Source organism: Herpailurus yagouaroundi, unplaced genomic scaffold (genome assembly GCF_014898765.1).
Source record: "Herpailurus yagouaroundi ecotype Mexico unplaced genomic scaffold, PumYag 77, whole genome shotgun sequence".
Lineage (NCBI taxonomy): Eukaryota > Metazoa > Chordata > Mammalia > Carnivora > Felidae > Herpailurus > Herpailurus yagouaroundi.
The window spans coordinates 35,456,092-35,461,516 of NW_024412388.1; the positions used below are offsets into that span (position 1 = coordinate 35,456,092).

The following is a 5,425-nucleotide window of genomic DNA, read 5'->3' on the forward strand; positions in this document are numbered from 1 at the left end:
AGAGACAGAGAGAATCCCAAGCAGGCTCCACACTCAGTGTAGAGCCTGATGCAGGGCTTGATCTCATGAACTGAGATCATGACTTGAGCCAAGATCAAGAGTCGGATGCTTAACTGACTAAGCTACCCAGGCGCCCCAAACCAAACCAAATTATTTCTGATTTCTATGTTCATAAACACGTATTCCTCTCCTATGTGGCTCTGCTCTTGAGAAGATCTTGGAAGTACAACTTGCCAAAGGGATTATAGGAGAGGTAGCATCTTCCTACACAGGAAGAAGGGACTGATTCTTTATACAGTTAGCTTCTGGGAGACCTCACATAGGAGGGGAACTGGAGTTGGGTCTTTTTATTTTTAAAACATTGTGTGTGTGTGTGTGTGTGTGTGTGTGTGTGTGTGTGTGTGTGTGTAAAGCTTATTTATTTGAGAGCGTGAGAGAAAGAGAGAGAGTGCAAGCAGGGGAGGTAGAGAGAGAGAGAGGGAGAGAGAGAGTCCCATGGAGGCTCTGCACTTTCAGTGCATGGGGGGCTTGAACTCACAAACTGTGAGACCATGACCTGAGCTGAAATCAAGAGTTGGATGCTTAACCAACAGCCACCCAGGTAGCCCTGGAGTTGGGTTTTAAAGGATGAATATAGTTTTTCCAGGCAGTGTATCAAAGGAAAAGCATTCTAGGCTGTTGGAACAACATGAGCAAAGGTATAAAGATATAAGATAGGGGAATATGAAATCCTGTGGTGTGGCCAGATGATTGGAAGTGGGGGAAAAGGGTGAGAAGAAATAACGTTGAATGGTTAACGGAGATATCCAGGGGTGCCTGGGTGGCTCAGTCAAACATCTGACTTTGGCTCAGGTCATGATCTCATGGTTCGTGGGTTCAAGCCCCACGTCGGACTCTGTGCTGACAGGTCAGAGCCTGGAGCCTGCTTCGGATTCTGTATCTCTCTCTCTCTGCCCCTCCCCCACTTGTGCTCTGTCTTTGTCTCTCAAAAATAAATGTTGAAAAAAAAATAAATAAAAATAAATGGAGATATCCAAAGGAGAAAGGGAGACGCCTCACATGTAGCATGGAAATAATACCACCACAGAGTTTGTTTTTTTTTATTATTATTTTTAAATTTTTACTTATTTTTGAGAGAGAGAGACAGTGCGAGCCAGGGAGAGGCAGAGAGAGAGAGAGAGACAGAGAGAGAGACATAGAATCTGAAGCAGGCTCCAGGTTCCGAGCTGTCAGCATAGAGCCTGATGTGGGGCTTGAACTCACGAACTGTGAGATCATGACCTGAGCCGAAGTTGGATGCTTAACTGACTGAGCCACCCAGATGCCCCACCACCATAGAGTTTTTATGAAGATTCAATGACTTACAGAATCATCAAGTGCTTGCTAAGCAGTGGCCATTATTTTGTAAAGTCCAAACCCATGACCTGATCCTTGCCTACCCCTCCAGCTTCATGTTCCACCATTCTCCACTTATCCCTGTAAGCCATACGTTTTGTATGGCTAGACCTCTACACAGGCTGTTCCCTCTGTCTAGAATGCCTTTCTTCCCCTCATCCCATCACATTCTCACCCTAAATGCCCTAATCAAGCACCTCCACTATTTGATGCTTTCCCTTCCATACTATCCTTTTCCTGTTTTGTGAAAACACTACCTGATACATATCTCTGTCTCTACATCATTATGTCATTCTTTCTACTTCACTCTAAGAATCTCAAGGGTAGGGTCAGTATTTGCTTTCATACCCCAGTGTCTAGCACAGCTACTTGCACAGGAAAGATTTCAGAGGCTTTGGGTAATGATAAGGATAGGGTATCGTTATTAAGTGGAGAGTTAACATTGAAAGGAGATGAAGGCTAGTAGAGTAGAGAAGATCAAGGAATTTTAAAGGTGAGTTTAAGTTGTCCAAGACAAGACATTTAGAAGAAGAGAAGGAGCACAGAGGAAGACTATGAACTTTCAATATATTTAGGGGAGGATCACAGAAGCTGACCAGTGATGGAGTGAAAGGGAAGATAAGTGTTAGTTTTCAAGGAATAAGAGCTATAGAACAGAGGGAGTGAATCAACAGTCTGGAAGGGATAGAGGAACCAGGGTCATGCTATCTCTTATTTCCTAGAGGTATGGGGCAGATGGACGACACAGGAAAGTTTTCCAGTCCTCTGTTGGCTCAGACAGAAAAGGCTGACCAGTTGGCTCAAAATGGATTCTTTCTGGGCAAGCTTCCCATGGCTTCTATAGGTCCAACATGTTTCTGGTAACACTTGGGAGCTTGAATGTGACCCTGATAGGTAAGGCAGAAACACTGGCTTTCCTGAGGCTCTCCTTCAGTCTCAGAAGGCTTTGGTGCAGCAAAATGAAGACCCTTGATGATGGGACTAAGCTGGGTAGAGACCTGTTTGGGTCTGTTCATATTGCCCATGGCCTGGAGCCTTGAAGGGGGTTTCTGACTGGAGCTTTAGAGACCTTAAGAATTCAGACATGCCCTCTGATCCACCCACCTTTTCAGCTTTGTTTCTTGCTATATCTCCCTTGTACCCTATATTCTAGATTTTCCAAATGAGTTGCAGTTTCCAACACTGGATTGTTTTTTGCCTTCAAATGCTTGCTTGCTTACCTGGTTCCCCTTTGCTTGAGAGGTTCTTCCCTTTTGTGTATTTGATAAATAGCCCAGAATTTCAAGATTTAGTTTTAATTCCTTCCTTGTGTCAAGAACTGATTTCTCTTTTATGTCTTTAATTAACCCTTATAGTCTCTTACCATCATACCTGTGAAACTTTTCTATACTTATTTCTTTGTCTGTTTCTCTACTGGGGGCAGCTGGACAGCAAGAGGCAAATCTTATTCATCTTTATACCTCTAGCCTATCATAGCCTAGAATATAGGAGGCAGTAGTAGTTGTTGAATGCATGTATGTTTTGGGGATTATGTGAAAGTACAGATGTAGGACAAGGAGCATATACCGGACAAGGCCCCCAACCTCTTTGTCACAGAGAGCATAATTGACACAAGAAGGGCAAATGAAGTGCCTGGATGGGGCAGACAACGCCTTCTGCTCTGCCAGGCTCCAAACAAACACCTGAACTTTCTTTGACTTGCTCTCCCTACTTTCAGCTCTACCCTCTGGTCTGCTCACGGCCGGGGGGTGGGAGAAGTCTTGCTCACTGGGATTCAGGGAACAGAGACTAGATCTGGCATTTTGGGGGCAGCTGAATTTTCACAGGGATTCAGTAAGGCAGAGGAAACCTGGAGGGAAGCAACAAGCAGTACTAGTTATGCTTGGCCAGGGTTGGAAGCTGACTTCAGTAAACACACTGGAAAAGTTCTGGGCTGGAATCAGGTTAGGAAAGATCCTAAGATCCTAAGGATCCTTCCCTGAGAGTACAAAGGAAGGCTGGCAAGTTGAGGAGAAACCAATGGGACTGAAGGGAATGACAAGTTGAATATGAAAAGCTGCACTGCTGGGAAGCTGGGAAGAATTCCCACTAGCCAGGACTTGACCTATGTACCCATCAGGTTTTACTTTCATGGCTAGGGGACAAATCACTGTGATCACAGGGAAGAGACCCAAGTTATCTCACTGACAATAAGAAGAGACTCAGATGAAGTCTCCAGGTAGAGTCTCCCAGGTTTTGACTTTGTTGGCTGTGGCTTTTCTACTGGCTTGAGCAGGAGATCAAAGTAGACTGCCAGGATTTTTGCCAGAGATAATCTCATTAACTGAGTATGCTGGGGTGGGGGTAAGAAAAGCCAGAGTTTTGTTAGAAAAGGGCTTGTTCTGCTGGTAGTGAAGAGGGGTATACTGGTTGTAAAAGTCACATTTTGGGGGTATAAGACTATTATAGATGTAGTGACTCTGTGGTATGAAAACAATCGAAATCTGGAGAGAGGATAGCATTACTTCTGAGGATGAATATTTTATTCTAAAATCCCTCCAGGTGAGGAAGACTGACTTAGGGACTCTGCCATCTACTGAGCTGTTTGTTGCTGAGGACCTGAGTTGTTGATGTTTGTCTGCATCATCTACAGTAACAGGTCTCAAGTGCTGCACTAATGGTTATGGATTTTCTTTCTCCACATGGCTCAACTGCAAAGAAAAGTAACAGTGGGAATTGGTGACTGGCCAGGAGTACGTGTGGCAGGAAGGCACTGACTATTGTGCTGGATACATCAGTCCATCCAGCATAGAAAACAGAGCGGGAAGTGTTGAGGTTCTGTATTTTAGAGTCCAGATGATTTCCCTGGCCACCTCTCTTTCAACCATTAAGGGGCTTCCTTGCTAAAATGGGAACACACAGTGTTGGAGCCAAAAAGTCCATGGGACACTAAAGCCCATGACATCTTAGGAGTTTGGCTAGCCCAGCCTCGTGCTCCCTGATGGGAGATGCAATGACTCAAAGCCTAAGTATCTGGCATTCAGTTGTCATGTATACATTATGAACACAGAATGGAAAGGGTCCTTGCAGAGTAAAAGAAAGGAGCCCCATTACTTTGTTGGAAACGGGGAGGAGAAGCAGCAGAAACTGTGAGGTTCCAGGTTCCAGCACACAAGAAGGGAGGGATCCTCCAGGGTGGTGGCAAATGGAGTTCATACATTCAAATATGCCTATGGAATCTAAACTCTTAAAAACCACAGAAGGAAGCAATTCCTGGCTCCAGGAGGGGCTGAAAGAAGAAAGTACTGGAGGATGCTTCTACTTTTTGCTGAGCAGGGGAGAATTTACAAAGACAAAGAAGCAGGAAGGAGGTGGAAGAAACATTGTTCAGGGCTACAAATCCAAAGAGAACAGAACAAAGCACACAGAGAAATGCGATGAGGTGACAGGGAGAGGACAGGATAAAAAAGCAGCTCCACAGACAAGCTGCTTTTGAAACTCTGGGGACCATTTCCAAGGGCTTCCCATGGAGTTAGAGAAAAGGCTGGGTGTTCTGAATCTTGTTTTATTTTATTTATCTTATTATTATTATTTTTAAATTAATTAATTTATTTGAGAGAGAGAGACACTGCGAGTGGGGGAGAGGCAGAGAGACAGAGGGAGAGAGAATCCCAAGCAGGCTCTGTGCTGCCAGCGCACGAACTCGAACTCCTGAAACCAAGAGATCATGACCTGAGCCAAAACTAAGAGTCAGAGGCTTAACTGACTGAGCCACCCAGGCTCCCCTGAATCCTATTTTAAAGAAATTACCGGGGCGCCTGGGTGGCGCAGTTGGTTAAGCGTCCGACTTCAGCCAGGTCACGATCTTGCGGTCCGTGAGTTCGAGCCCCGCGTCAGGCTCTGGGCTGATGGCTCAGAGCCTGGAGCCTGTTTCCGATTCTGTGTCTCCCTCTCTCTCTGCCCCTCCCCCGTTCATGCTCTGTCTCTCTCTGTCCCAAAAATATATAAACGTGGAAAAAAAAATTTAAAAAAAGATACAGACTTAGCTTTC

General features: G+C 45.1%; 1 protein-coding gene across 3 annotated transcripts in view; it reads right to left on the bottom strand.

Annotated features, from left to right (window-relative positions):
- EIF2B3 (eukaryotic translation initiation factor 2B subunit gamma) overlaps positions 1 to 5,425 on the bottom strand; it is a 124,436-nt gene that overhangs the window by 300 nt on the left and 118,711 nt on the right. The gene's annotated exons all lie outside the window — the stretch shown is intronic.